Genomic DNA, 14296 nt, shown 5'->3' with positions numbered 1-14296 from the left:
AAATAAACCACCTCGGTCTTGATCTCTTGGCTTTCGTCGCAGTACTCGAAGCAAAACGAAATTGGCCAGAACCAACAACAACGTCTTCCTCATTGCAGTTATTTAGAAAGCAGAGTAGAGGTACAGCATGGGAACGGCATAATGTGAATGGTCGCGGTCTGCCAGAGGAATGGCATGAGCACGGCATTCTATGTATGAATTAACTTTAGGGTTAGGCTATTTGAGAAAGCGTTTTTGATGCGTTACCCCCTGTAGCGAACCGGCCAAGGTGGCAATTCATTAATTTTATTTTCACCAGAGTTGTAAATCATACTGTGAGCCAGTCAGGGTTTCCGGGTCTTTTTGCCAGGTCCAGGTGTGTAATAGCAGAGTTCAAATACTCTGCACAAACCACCTTCCAAACAGCTGTTTCTTGCTACAATCCCCTTGCCTGGCAATACGTCTTTCCTTTTTTTCCCTTCCTTTTGAAATCTTTTAAAACGAGCAAGCGGTCTATTGTTCCAAAACGCACCAAATACGCTCGAGCTGACGTTTTCTCCGCGTTTTTATTGCTTTCGCGTTTGTGATTAGCCATCTACATTTAAATACATGGTCAGCGTATTCCAATAGTACGCATGAGCAATAAATACGCTTTGCGATCGCCTCAAATAGCCGGGTACTAAACTTCAACAAACAAACAAAACAAATTGCGAGACGTGAGTTTCTCCTACCATAGGTATCTGCTAAGCTGAGCAAAAGCTCTTTCGGAGCGGAAGACCCGGATTCCACCTGGACTGTAGGCTCACTCTCGTATAGTCTCGGCGCTGACTGGAAAAAGGCGCAAAGTTCCGAATTAACCAACCAAGACTAAGTTGCTTCGTTTTCTCTCACCTGAAAATAGTATATTTCCACTTCATATAAGCCATTACGTCGAAACTGAAGAGTCACTGCTTTGGACAAACTTTGAATATCCATGTCATGAATTTAATCCAATGGATCTAGAAGGTAAATAACTGGGGGGGGGGCATACTATGATAGGTATATCATGAGTTTACTATTAAACTTTTAAATATATATAAATAATACCTTAAATTATTTTTGTCATTCAAAAAATTGGGGACTTTTTAAAGAAAATTGGGGACAAAAAATTGGGGACCCTAGGCTAAATCCGCCACTGCACTGATGAAATGAAAATTTTAGTTTAACGTCCAATGGTTATGCCTTTTCGCCTAAAGGAGACAGGTGATTATTAAAACTGAATGATTATGAAAGTGTTTGCTTTGCTCCCACTAGGAATCGAACCCGAGACCACGTGCACCAAAGGCACACGCGGTAGCCACTGGTCCGGCAGGGAGAGCTAAAAATACACTGGTGTTGCCATCTATTGGCTATACTCAATCATATACACTCACCTTAAAACTATCTTGCTCTTGATTCTCTCCGACGTACCACCGGTTTGTAAAAGAACGTGTCCTAAATTTACATATTAGCTTGAACGCAACGCTTTACGTAAATATAAGGTCATTTTTTCCATACTGGAACTAATATTCATTCAGTAGTCAGCGTCTATTTCAACAGATGCGACAACAGAGAAATGTAGAAAAAGGAAGATTCATTCAGAAGAAGACAAAACTTAAGGAAATGATGAGCTTTCATATTATGACGTAACTATCAGAACAAGTCGTTTGTAAGTTGAAAGCGCCTACATAACAAAACAACATCAACATACTGTCCTCCAGCAACACAACAAAGACATTTATTGTCTTCAAGCGTAAAAAGAACATCAAGATGGCAGGATTTTTTTTTTTTTTAATTTGTCTGATGTGTTTCCTGGTACAACTACGAATGTCAAAAAGTTGAAAGCTGTTACTTTTAGATTGAGGAAGTGTAGAAAAAAAAAGAGAGAAATTAAGACTAACGCCTACATCTTTTAGTTCATTAACTAAGGACAAAGAAATGCAAGTCCTATTGGAAGATAAAATTGTTTTTACTTAATTTCATGGGACTTTCAAGTATTAAGGAAGCATATTCTGGCCTTGCTGCATTTGAACCGTGCGGGGCTATGGGTGTAATCGAATAATTAAGAAATTAATTGTAATAGTATCCAGAGGTGGATATTGTTTCCTTACTTTATAGTTTACAGAGGTGGGCATTACTTCCTTATTCTATGTTTGTACGAGGGACGATCGAAAAAAAAATTACAAAGCATAAAACTTCTATATTATTCGCTGTAACTTAACGAAAATGTATTTGTACATTAATAACATCTCTGTCTTGGTTCAAGTCTGAAGACTTCGGTTTCTGATCATGTATACCCGAGAAGCGGACATTAAAAATGATGACTCGTCTGGAAAATTGATCACGAGTAGAAGTGAGATCAGTGGGTGCAGTTCCTGTGGGCCAAAAACACTACACCTGCTAACATCCATAGCAGATTATACAGGGTATGGAGAGGGCTAAAGTTCAAAGCAACATGTAGGGAAGTGGTGTCGTGCCTTCAAAGAAAGGCGGACCAACATTGTTAACGACAATCCTGGACACAGCGGTAGACCCAGTACTTCAACCACTGACATTACGCTTGGAACGACTACAGCACCCCTTCTACAGCCCTGATCTAGCCCCAGTAACTTTCACCTTTTCTCTGTTCTAAAGCAAAAAATGGTTGACCATCATTATCTGACATGTGATTATGTCAAAACCACTGCCTCACGGTGCCTACGAGAACTTGACGTGGATTCCTACGCAAATGGTATAGAAAACTTTATCTACCGTTGTGATAAGAAGTTGAACAAAAACTGTAATTACATCGAAGACTATTGTTGAGTGCCCTCTATCACCAGGTGTGTTGATCTTCCAGCTATGTCTCACACATAACCCATAATAAACTTTGTAACTTTTTTTTCAATCATCCCTCGTACGTGGAGATCATTTCCTTTTTATTTTATATATGGTTATATCATATAAAGAGTATTCAAAAAGTTTTGCACAGTGGTCTCTATTTTTTTTTTATTTGTTGCAGGAGGAGAATGAAATTTTTTGTGAACATATTTGGAACATTTAGCTATACACTGAGCCTACTCAATGTAGCCTCCATCAGCTGTGACGCATCTGGTCCAACGTTCTTTCCATGATGTAAATGCACTTTGGTAATATTCTGGGGATTGATTTTTTACACCATCGCTTAACACAGGAAATAAGGTCTTTCTCACTATCAAATGTTTTACCGGGCAGGTGGGCCTTCAGACGCCCAAAGAGGAAAAAATCATACGGAGCCAAGTCCGGACTGTAGGGAGGATGAGAAACAATTTTCCAACCCATTTTCGTGATTTTCTCTTGCGTGACAAGGGTTGTATGGGGTTTGGCATTGTCATGGTGTAGTCTGATGAGCTTACCCTGAAGCTGTGGTCTGTGGGTCTTGATGGCACGTCGCAGCTTGTCCAATGGCAAGCAATAACGGCCCTTGTTAGTTGTGGAGCTTGTCCTTGAATGATTTGATTAACGATCTCCTTATTCACATCACTCACTACCGTCGATGGTCTACCGCATCGTGGATTGTCCAGTAGAGAGAAATCACCTTCTTTAAACCTCTGCAACCACCGCTGGATACTGCTGCGATCCAATGTGTCCTCCCCATAAACAGGGAGCAACTTCGTGTGAATCGATGTGGCAGAGTTATCGCCGGTCTTGAAGAGGAACTCCATCACCGACCGTTGTCGCAACCTGACATCTACTTCACGGTCCATTATGACTCACCTGTAAATAAAAGAAAATACTTTTATATGCCAACTTATAGCTAAATGTTCCAAGTACGTTCACAAAAAATTTCATTCTCCTCCTGCAACAAATAAAAAAAAAATTAGAGACCACTGTGCAAAACTTTCTGAACACCCTTTGTAGTATCTAGGGAATTCTTACTCTATGGTTATCTATCCAATGTGGACATTATTTCCTTACTCTGTGGTTATAGTTCACAGAGATAACTATTAATCTCTTCTCTTTACTCTATAGTACCCACAGTTGGGCATTGATTCCTTACTTTATTGTTAGTATCCAGAGGTAGGCATTAGTTCTTCAGTCTATGGTAAAAGTATCCACACTTGGGTATTAGTCTTTTAGTCTACGGTAATAGTATCCAGAGGAGAGCGTTGGTTCCTTACTGTTCCCAATAACGTCAAACAACGTTGAGTAAGGCTTGAAGAATATGACCACCTCTGTTGCTGTTTTTTTCATGATTTCGAGCATCAAATAAAACCAATAAATTCTCTCTCTCTCTCTCTCTCTCTCTCTCTCTCTCTCTCTCTCTATATATATATATATATATATATATATATATATATATATATATATATATATATATATATATATATATATATATCAATAAAAATAAATAAATAAAAATGTATTGTGAGATTAATTGTTGTGTATAATGTGATGATGTTAACTTTCCTTAGAACTATGGACTGTGAAAATGTATTACTGACTGTTGGCCGCGACACCTACTGGGCCCCGTGCAGGTATGCTACCAATAATCACTAATCCATTCACCAGACCACTCGTCTCTGGAAAAATGGAACTCAAATTTAGCCCACAGAAGATAATTCCAGAGTATCTTCCATCACAACTCGAAGCTCGGCATCCAGGCCTGCAGTCTGCTATCCGCAACTCGTCGTGAGAAAGGTTACGAACCACAAACCACCGACACAGGATGTCAACCTCCCAGTTGAGTTGGCAATGATGACTACTGAAACTGAAATTTGTGTGTAATGGCTCTACCGAAAAAGAAATCCAGAACAACTTCTAACTAGAATTTTGCGCAACGGAAGAAAAACAAAGTAAAAGAAACATAAATCCAAATTGAAAAAAAATCCTTCAGTATTCGGTCGTATCTTATCTCGGTCGCACCACCAACAAAAAAAAAAAAAAAAAAAAAAAATCATACTTGAAATTCGTGTAAATTCACTTTCTACTGAAAGTTGAAATACTGCTCATGTATTTTTCACTTCGACTATCTCTCCAGATTTTACTGTATATTTTATATTTTTATAGCTCAACACACACTTCAAATTCCCAATTCTACTTACACACAATCATATTCAACGTCTTGCGAATAAAATCAGAAAAATAAACACACTGCTAAACAAGACTGCACTTATTTAATATAAAAACACATTTACACGTGACGTTTCGATCTTGGCTAGAAGATCGAAACGTCACGTGTAAATGTGTTTTTATATTAAATAAGTGCAATCTTGTTCAGCAGTGTGTTTATTTTTCTGTTTTTTTGATGTAGACGACCACTAAAACACCATTCGCATTAAATTCAGTAAATTCTGAAGTACTTTCTCACTTTCTGCACAGTTTTTGAACGAGGAACTGAATTGTATGTCCTATTTCCAGCACGGTTTTAGGTAAAAGGCAAAGAATACCATGGAGAAGAGAGCTAATTCGCTCTTTGGTGACGCAACAAAAGGATAGCACCTAAAATCTCGACACATCAAAAGGAGCCGAATCAATGATAAAAACTGGAATGAGCCTCAAACGAAACTGAGATTTCTTTGAGCTCCAATGAGAAATAATTTCCACCTAAACAAAGGGATGTGCCAAGAAGACATCATGGCCGGATTTCAGAATGAAATTTTGAAGAAATTACAAAATTAAATTTTCAGAGTTTCTTGGCGAAGATTCTCTACATCTAAATTCCCTTGAAAATAGCACAAAACCTATAAGAACTACAAAATACACACCTTTGAACCCACATAACTTAATACTAAAGACAAAATATGCAACAACAATAATAAAATATTATATGTAATTTTATGGAAACTACTTCTTCTATGTTACTCTTTTGACGAAATATTACACTTTTAAAACTGAATTTTCGATTGTCTTTTGGAAATAAATATAAACTAATATACAGGTTGTCCAAAAATTTACGGACCATGATACATTATATATATCGAAGGTTCTAAAAGTGACACCCACAGACTACAGAGCATTATTCTGCAAGTTAAAGCGAAAACGGAGAGCGCGAATTGCACTGTGTCAACGTCGCAGATAAAGAACCTCAGAGATGATCTACCAATCCATCTAACAGTCACATCGATTCTTTCCAGATGGCAGCTAAAGTCGACAGACGTTGACACTCGCACCACATATTATTATAATAATCGATGTAACTGATGATCGATGAATTCAAAGAGCAATGGCAATGGTTCCAAGTTAATCTGCGACGTTGTCACATAGTGATATTTTGATTCCCCATAGCAGCTGAAGGAGACCCCGGAGAGTATATCATTATATAGCATTTTCGCTTTATTTTCACCTGAAGAATAGCGCTCTGTTGTCCGCGGGCGCCGTTTTTAGAACACCTTATACATACATACATACAAACATATTCTATATATATATAATACTTCACTGGGAAGTAATCAATTTGTTTTTTGGCATGTGACAACCATTTCATGCCCTATCATCCATCAATATAGATTAAAATAGATACTCGATCAGCGATGATCGTAATAACGATCGAAGATTTTCTTTTCACACCCAGCCTATCTACATGTAAATTTATAAGACAAGGAAAAAAAAAAAAAAAAAAAGGAAAGGAAATCGTGGATCACCATTTGTATTTTCTGTTATCACACAAAGAGGATAAATTTACTATATTTCTAATCTTTTAACTTTATAAGAATCACATGTGCACTCATAACTGAGAAACGACGCCATCTGAAAATCTCCATTCATCAGATTTGCGTGATATACACAACTCGGTTCTTGCGTAGTTTGGATGTCTAATTATCGACAGATGGTCATATTCCAGAAGTGACTATTAATAATAATAATAAAAAAGTAATACATATAAGAAGAAGAAAGAAAGAAAAAGAAGAAGAAAACTACGTCAGCAGCTTCCTTCTACCAGTTATAATTTCTGAACATCTTCCAATCCCATATCACGGAAAGATTTAATTCATACACGTTTGGAACACTCCCGTACCACTTTCGTTCACACGTTTGCTTCATAGTGCTCTAGTCTAGTCTCCTTGCTCTGCAGGTGTTGAATCCTTGCTTTCCAGAAATTTAAAGACATTACTTTGCATAACTTAAAAAGCTGCACAGACAAGCAGTATCCTATTCTGAAAGCACGCATCTTGCAGTTGGAGTCTCATTACTTCAATTTCGTTTCCTTTAAAATTCAATGATATTTTGAGATCTCACACTCCAAGAGATTTACAACGTGACATGGAAAATATTGCTAATTGGTGTTTTCTTAACAAACTTAATGTAAACATAAACAAATGTAACATTTTATCGTTTACCAGAAACAAAAGTCAAATAGAGTTTGATTACTCAATGAATCAGATCTTACTAAATAGATTAAATTCAGTCAGAGATCTTGGAGTTATATTTGATACGAAACTGACATTTAATAACCATATAGAGAACATAGTTAACGAATCTTTCAAGATGTTAGGGTTCATAATTAGAATTGGAAAGGAATTTAACAATAGTACTACACTAACAAAAATGTATTATGCCTATGTGCGATCAAAACTGGAATATGCTGCTGTGATTTGGAACCCATCACAACAGCAATACAGACACCAACTGGAAAAGGTCCAATCTAAATTTATCAAATACTTGACGTACAAGACAACTGGAATCTATCCATATTATGAAAATTATCTAACATTAATAGACAACTTCTGTATCCCTACACTTGAACAAAGGCGAAATGTGACAGATTTGATTTTTCTCCATAAAATAGTACAAAACGAATTTAATTGTACAGATCTCATATCAACATTAAACTTTCATGTCCCAACACTTAAAACTCGTGCTAATAACTCTGGTCTGTTTTATTGCAAAAAAGCAAGGACCAACGTATTATTGAAATCACCAATTTGGAGAATGTGTTCTACTTATAACAAAATATGTATGAAACACAAAGAAATTGACATCTGCAATATGAACTCTATGTTTAAGAAAACTATTGTAAATGTATTATGTAATACACCAACTCTATAATTGGGCTTATGCCTGTTGTGTTGATGGCAAATAAATAAATTAATTAATTAAAAAGATGGTTCTCGTAGACAGACGCAATGGTTCAATGGTAGTGCATTCGTTTCTAGTGCATGGGGTCCCTGGTTCGATCGCAGCTCCCGAAAAAGGGCTTTGTGGTGGATAAATACTGTGTGTGGGGGTTTTCTCAGGATTCTTTCTTTCTTTCTTTCTTCAATACAAATTTTCATTCATTATCATCGTTATCAGCTTGCTTAGCCCCAGTGGGACATAAACCCAGAAATTTAATTCCAATGTATACACTGTCCGAAATGGGGGAAGGGGATTTTTGGACATATTGATAATGCAGTACACTACAGTTCTTAAATTTGATGATTTAGCGGATCCCTTTGATATTATGTAGATTTCGTCTGATTCTAACTATTTCTTTAATAAAAGTTAGGAAAATGTTTATGTTTTCATGTATATAAACTATTTATTTTTCATTACAAAGATTGACAAAACTAACTTCATTATTATTAATAATAAACTTATACCACAAGCCACGGAACCAGGATATGCTAACACTATCCAGGATGTCTCAATGCTAACACTATCTGATGAGTACAAACAATCACCTACAGAAAAACATTGGGCTTTCGAGGAAAGATTTATCGCAAATACATGAAATCAGAAGAGAACTTTTCTATCATGAAGGAACACAATGCTATTTTCTTCTTAAAATAAATACTTCTGTAACGAATTATAATCACAAATGCATCGCATTTTGGGATCCAGTTTTTCGTTTGCATCGCAATTCTAAGATTTTGTGTAGCGAACTGCTATAAGATACCGCTTTAAAATGCCGATATATCAGTTAATTCTTACACTACTGATTTAGGAACAAATAAAAAAGAGGGTCTGTAAATAAATAAATAAATAAATAAAAAGACTCATCAAATGTTTAATATAAAATGTTGTATACTGCGAAGTAGAAACATGAACATTACATAAAAGTGATAGAAAATGACTAGACGCTTTTGAAATAAGTGTGGAGAAAAACAGAAAAATTACTGCGTCCAACGAAAAATCAACGAGGGAATTGCTACGACTAGCAGAATATAAAAACAGTACGGTATTGAAAGTGGTGAAAAACTTAAGAAAAGTGGTTTAAGACATTAAGAACAGCTTGTATTCTGAGGAACATGAAAGAACGGTGAAAGGTAAAACAGGGAGAGGACATTTAATAACATTTAATGACTACATTTAATAAATTGTATTTAAACGGATCACTGCTACTTCAAATAAATGACATTTTGAAAGTTTTACGTTCCACGATTATGTCGGTGAGGCTACAGGAGACGGTGAAGATGAGAAATTAATGAAATAGTGGAAAGAAGAAAGTGGGAGGAAACGGAAGAACCCCGAGAAAACCCACGAGCACGGTGTTTGTTCAACAGAAAGTCCACACGGCACGAGCTGGGATCGTACCAGGGGCCCCAAGCACCGGAAGTGATCGCTCCACCACTGAGCCATCGCTCCCCCCACTGCTACTTCAAGATGAAGATTTTACTCAATGACCGTAAGCAGTAGAATTGTCAACGAGAGCAGACAAGAACTAAGGTTTTGTAGTCTCATTTTCAAAAATTTATGTATGTACAAAATTTATGCTCTGATTTTTCCTTTACTTCTTCTCAAAACTATCAGAAACCTTCTGCTTACGAAAAGTCCACGATGGGTATGCTATAGCAACATTCAAACATCAATTATTATTGATGTACAGGGTGGCCCATAATTATGTATATGGTGTTTGACTGACTGTAGTATTTGTAATTCTGGGCAAACAGTTTAGATATGTGGCCTGATTGGAGATAACGGTCATTGGACTTAGATCCGTTAGTATATGCCAGACAGAATGGCGGAACGACTGTCTCTGGAACAGGATATGCGTTGTGTGCGTTTGAATTCTGCGGAGTTGCCAGTTCGATCTCTCGATTTGAACCACCTGACTTTTTCTTATAGGGTGTTTTAAACGACATAGTGTATCATCATCATATACGCAATTTGGCCGAACTACGGGAAGGTATCACAAAAGAGTCCCACAAGATACCAGTATGGGTCTGTCAAGCTGCTTGTGACAACATCGCTTTTCGTCTGCAGGCATTTATCGATTTGGATGTGCATTGGTGAACCATGCTACGGAAAGCAGATTAAAAGTTTTGTAAAACAAAGGTATAAGAGTTTATTTAAGTTCAAGTTACGTTGCTAGTTTCTTTACTGAAGTTTATGAAACATCACGTACATAACCCTCTATATTGAGTAATGGCTTGCATATCTTTAAACGTTGATGAATGCTCTTCATTGTATTTGTGCAATCACTTTATAGTTTATATTATATAACACTAAAAGAGCCTTTTACATTTAAGACTTGGATGAACTAATGTTGCCCATGAAACTTGAGATTATTTTTTTCACCCCGGTGGGGGCACTCGGTCGAAAAGGTGTAAGAACGCTTTCTCAGGCCAGCTATCCTGAATGAGGTTTTCCTGGGTTTTCCCTCATTCACACCAGGCAAATGCCGGGGAGGTACCTAACTTATACGTCCCAGGCCGCTTCTTTCCTTCCCCAATCCTTTCTTCCTTCTCTTTCCACGGATAGTGTGCTCACCGAGGGACGTCATCCCTCAAAACGTGACGGGCTAAATGGCCTTAGATATCGAGAGCCCAGAAATGTAAAAAAAAAAAAAAAAAAAAATCATTTAAAAAATCCTAATCCTATTTTTTTTCACCTTCCCTAGAAAATGAGATCAGAATCGCCATGTTTCTAGTTTCTTCTCGAGTTTACAAGCCATTTCTCGTCTCGTTTTCCAGATTAGACAAGAAACTTCCTGTCCAGTGTTGAATCCAGACATTTTCATCCGGGAGAAATGCCAACTCCTCGGGGGGAGGGGTTTCTTTTCTGTATTTTTGCAAGAAAACATAGGGCAAGAGTATAGTACCTACTAAAATACAAACCTTTCTTCAAAAGTTAACAATTTCATGTTCTGCCGAACTCGTTCATAGCGTTAAGAAACACAGGTTTTATTGACTATTTGGTATTCTATCTTAGATGTTACTTGTTTAATATTTTATATAGAATGGGTCTGCGTCACTTATATGTATATTGAGAGATCGGATTTCGTCTGCACGTGCACGGAAAGAAAAGCAAATAATTGGGTGAAGTAATTTCTACATTTTGTGACTGAAATTTTGGGAGCTTCTCCCGGGGGGGAATGAATTTTCTTCGGGGGAGATTCCCCCGGGTTACCCCCTGAATTTATTCCTGTTCCTGTCTCGTGAGCAACATACGTAAGCAGCTTGATAGAAGCCTAGGAAGCTTCTCAAACTGCAAGTAACCTGACAGTGCATGCTGATGATAATGACAATGATATAATATATAGCGTCATATCTATACAGAAAGTTGGGAGGATGAAACACCAACAGATGACAAATATATATATTTATATAAACACCGATCAAGCAATTTAGAACACCGTGAATGCATTTACTTGGAAATGACGAAAAAAACAAAGTTGGATCGGACATCGGCCGAGAAGCTAAAATTACACAAACAAATAAACAAGAAAACAAACACACACATATATGCAAAACCTGACCCTCCCCAGCCTAGGAGATGTTTGGCACCGATTCACATTCACACACAACTGATTTCATCAGCTCTCCCATCTGGAAACAGCTTTGCCACCGCCAAGAGGTATTTAACCTATTGATGCCTTCTACTTACGACCAACATGCCAAAGGATTACATGTTGCTACTACCGTACAACACGGAAATGTTCACTATATATACACACGGAACTCTACAATATAAGCACCTATAGATCTCGCTCACTTGAACAAAATAACATGAGCGAGTGTAAATTCTCATGCGAAGTTTTAGACAAAATTCAGAAAAACGCAATCTGAAAACGCAAAGTTCAGAATCTAATTTAAAAAAAAATGCTGTACGATAACGTCTTTGTCTACTAAGATGGAACTGATACCGACACTAATTAAGCTTTTCATTCTGACACTAAAGAACACGACAGTACACAGTATGGATTCTTCTTCTTCTTTCTCTCCCCAATCATAGATTGGTGGGTAACATGGGAATTTTAAAACTTTTCTCTCCCTTAGGAGAGCTTTTTTATACTTCGATAAGGTCTTCTTCGTAACTGTACCTATAAAATAGATATTCTATCCTTGGTCTTCCTCTTCCTGGTTTTCTTTCTGCCTTTTCCTTTATCAGCACGATGATCCAATCGGTGTGTCCAATAAGATGGCGAAGCATGTTGTTTCTTCTTTTTTCTATTATCTTCATGATAGGGCCCTGTCGTCCTTCATTAGCTTCCCGTAGTACTTTTTCATTCCATTTTCTTTTGGTCCATGATATGCGCAGCATTCTGCTCCATCACATTTGACATGCTTGCAGCTTGGATATTATGCTGAAAACCTGGCCATTTACCTTTACGCTTTTGATGGATTAAGAAAGAGATATTGGTTAGTCGGATTTAGATTTAGCGTCCCTTGCAGCACTGGGGCTGAATGAATCGTGGACTTACAGCGTAACGTAGGATCTGAACCACGTAAGCTCTTGCTGGAACCCGGGTCACGGTTAACGAGATGTACTCCAAACTTATGATTAGTTTTTAAAATCTAATTTATGTTTCATTACAAAATTTCCAGAAATAAGATGTGTCAATCGATAAAGGACATCGAGCTGAACAACATGATATGCTTGGGGGTATAAATTCTGATGCGTGGTTTCCGAAAAATTCTATGGCGCAGAAAAGTATGTCGTTAATTTCCAATCTGATGCAGTTATTACAGTTGAAAGTTTTTATTCGTATTTATGTACTCTATACGAAAAAAAAAAAAAAAAAAAAAAACAGGTAGCAGATTGTATACATTCATTTTCCCTAGCAGTGACCGGGAACGCCTATAGTAGTTGCAAAGATGGGAAGAACTGACAATAGATGACTTCTAGTATTAGGAGTACAAACTACTCTCACAATATAGTATTGAATTTTGAGATTTTTTCATCCATTATTATTATTATTATTATTATTTGCAACAAATACAAGTATCTCAAACTTGTTGTCACCGCGACTCACATTAAATAACAAGCAGTGTTTTGTGGCCCACCTACTTTTATTCAACTACACATTGACATTCTACGTAATGGTGGTGTATTTCAAAGCAAATTTTGTAAGTTATATCTCTAATTCCAGTTCATTCAATAACAGTTCGTATGAGTGATTAACATGTAATTTATTGGGAATGTTGTGAATACCCCAAATGTTAAAGTAGAACTCGATACTTAAAGTAGCCCCGCGTAGCGTAGTCACTAACGCTCTCGCCTTTGGTGCGAGCGGTCCCGGGTTCGATTCCCGGTGGGGACACTCGGTCGAAAAAGTGTGAAACGCTTTTTTAGGCCAGCCTCAATGAGGTTTTTCTCATTCACACCAAGCAAATGCCGGGGTGGTACCTATCTTATAGGTCCCTGAACTCTAATTCCTAAACCTATTCGATACTTATCAAAATTTAGTTGGTTTCTTTTATGTCTATCGTAAATATCTGATTTTCAAACTAAATTGTAATGTAAATTTATGAATATAGTGTCGGTAAGAGAATATCAGTTGGTGACAATCGAGCAAGTGTAATATAAATTTCTTTCTCAGTACCTGTATCACATGAAACTGTACACATGCTCAAAAAGGGCTAAAGTGTTTCCATAAAAGATTAACACAGAGCTGACTACTCCCGACGAATGCCCTACCCCGTGACAGATTTCGACTCACCCACTCTCTATCCTAACCCAGCATCTCTACTGACTGTATAACAGGGCAGGGCTCTGACAAGTAAACCTTACGTTTGGGTGAATCGAGTTGCTGACTGAGACACATATGATAAAGTAGTACTAAATGTGGTCAGTATTTCAGTGAAGTTGTAGGTGCGAAGCTCCAGGGGTTTAGGAGATACAGCTACCAGAACATCACATGGAAGTACAGAATAGTCTTCATACAGTTGGAGGTAAAAGCTCTGTAAGACCTCTTGTAACGACGAAAGGTGAATAACAAATATATGGGTACATATTAGGACTAGGGGGAAGTCATATAGTAACGGTATACCTGACAGCGGCCATCTTGAAATCCGCCATTTTGAATTAAGGTTAAGTTTTTAAAATAGGGATAGGGTCATGTGATACATGATTTAAGGCGCAAATTTAACCAGAAGAACAATGGTGACATTAATTTTTATTTACGCGCAATTGGTAA

At 37.3% G+C, this 14296-nt stretch overlaps 1 protein-coding gene and 1 non-coding gene across 2 annotated transcripts in view; one reads left to right on the top strand and one right to left on the bottom strand.

Annotated features, from left to right (window-relative positions):
• Positions 1 to 14296, bottom strand: part of T48 (FU domain-containing protein T48) — a 98159-nt gene that overhangs the window by 37712 nt on the left and 46151 nt on the right. The window lies entirely within an intron of this gene.
• Positions 13347 to 13420, top strand: TRNAQ-UUG (transfer RNA glutamine (anticodon UUG)). The gene has a single exon. It is a non-coding gene; the product is annotated as a tRNA-Gln (tRNA).

Source organism: Thermobia domestica, chromosome 11 (assembly GCF_964235325.1).
Source record: "Thermobia domestica chromosome 11, izTheDome1.hap1.1, whole genome shotgun sequence".
NCBI lineage: Eukaryota > Metazoa > Arthropoda > Insecta > Zygentoma > Lepismatidae > Thermobia > Thermobia domestica.
This window is presented reverse-complemented; position numbering and strand designations above follow the sequence as displayed.